Raw genomic sequence first — 1,666 nt, forward strand, 5'->3', positions numbered from 1 at the left:
ACATAGGCACGCATGCAGATATCAATCAGAAATTAATCACCTCTACTTTAGCTCTTTCTTTAGCACGGCTTAAAAAATATGGGTCCGTTTTATAGATGGGGAGAAAAGCTTAACAAAGAAGCCTATGATTAACTGATGAAAGACTGTAGGGCAAAATGAAATCTCTTTGGGTTTTTTTTGTATTTTGTTTTCTTTCTATCTTTCTTTTTTAAAGGGAAGACGGGATAATGACAATGGAATTCTGATGACTTTGCTCAACCCAGGAGACAAACATCCGTTGAATGGCCTGTTGTGTTTGGCTTTGACAAGTCAGAGATCTGAATGGGTGCATATTTAAAAAGTCGGGGCTCAAGAAATTGAATGGGGGAAAGCAACAGTGTTTTTTTGTGGGGTTTTTTGCTTTCTGCTTCAAGGGGGCAGCTAATTAGATGGAAGTTCCCCTTTAATATTCTTAGGGACTCTGTGTCAGTCACTCTTGAGTTCTTAGTAAGGACCGAAAGAGTCGTCCTGGTCCTTTTGAATTATGGGTTTTTGAAACAAAGTTCTCGTTCACCTCTGTTTGTTACCGTTCAGAGACTCAATACCTTTAATGAAACCGCAACTTTCCGCCCTCCCTTCCTTCGAGGGAAGTGCATCAGACAAGTCGAGTCCTCTTCTAAACCGAAGGTCCCTACGACATTTCATAACTGAATGAAGCTGTCAGGCAAATCTTTCACAAATCTTTGGGAGCAGGGGTAAGTCAGACTGGGAAACCATTCCCAATTGGACTACGCCGCCATTCCAAATCTAAAACAGTAGTCAGGACAAACAAAAGAAAAATGTAACTGCTAAATGCGGTCAACCAGAAGTCTTAATAATGTGACAAATTGGTATCATTTCAGAATAAAGATGGATATTCGATGGGGAAGGAGACCCTAACCCTTAATAATTAGGGAGAAGAATTCTTCCATTTATGTGTGTTCTGCTTTACAAACGATTGGAGAACCTATGGAAGTTACATGTACAGAACACAAAATAGCAGAGTTGGAAGGGGTCTTGGAGGTCTTCTAGTCCAACCCCCTGCTCAAGCACAAGACCCTATGCAATTCTGAACAAATGGCTGTCCAATCTCTCCTTAAAAACCTCCAGTAATGAAGCAGCCACAACATCTGGAGGTAAGAAGTTCCATTGATTAATTGTTTTCACTGTCAGGAAATGATTCCTTAATTCTGGATTGGATCACGCTTTGAAAAGCTTCCATCCATTACTTCTTGTCCTGCCCTCAGGTACTTTGGAGAATAGATTCCTTCTCCATCTTCTCTGTGACATCCCCTCAAATATTGGAAGACCACTGTCCTGTCACCCTTAGTCCTTCTCTTTGTTAGACTACACATACCCAGTTCCTGCAACCCTTTAACGTATGGTTTAGCCTTCAGCCCCTGATCATCTCTGTTGCTCTTCTCTGTGCTCTTTTAATTTAGCAGGTATCTAGTTTATCATGTAGCTAAACTACAACTCCCAGTATCCTTCACTTTGAGCCAAGCTGACTGGCGCTGCTAAGAATTGTAATTGAGCCATTTTGGGAGAGTCACACCATTAATAGTGAGTCCGTCTGCTTGTGGTTAGACGTGGCACAGCTCCAAAGCAGTGGAAGGGGTACAGCTCTCTCCCTTGCCCCCCATAGTTG

Source organism: Protobothrops mucrosquamatus, unplaced genomic scaffold, assembly GCF_001527695.2.
Source record: "Protobothrops mucrosquamatus isolate PMUCROS unplaced genomic scaffold, P.Mucros_1.0 scaffold1410, whole genome shotgun sequence".
NCBI lineage: Eukaryota > Metazoa > Chordata > Lepidosauria > Squamata > Viperidae > Protobothrops > Protobothrops mucrosquamatus.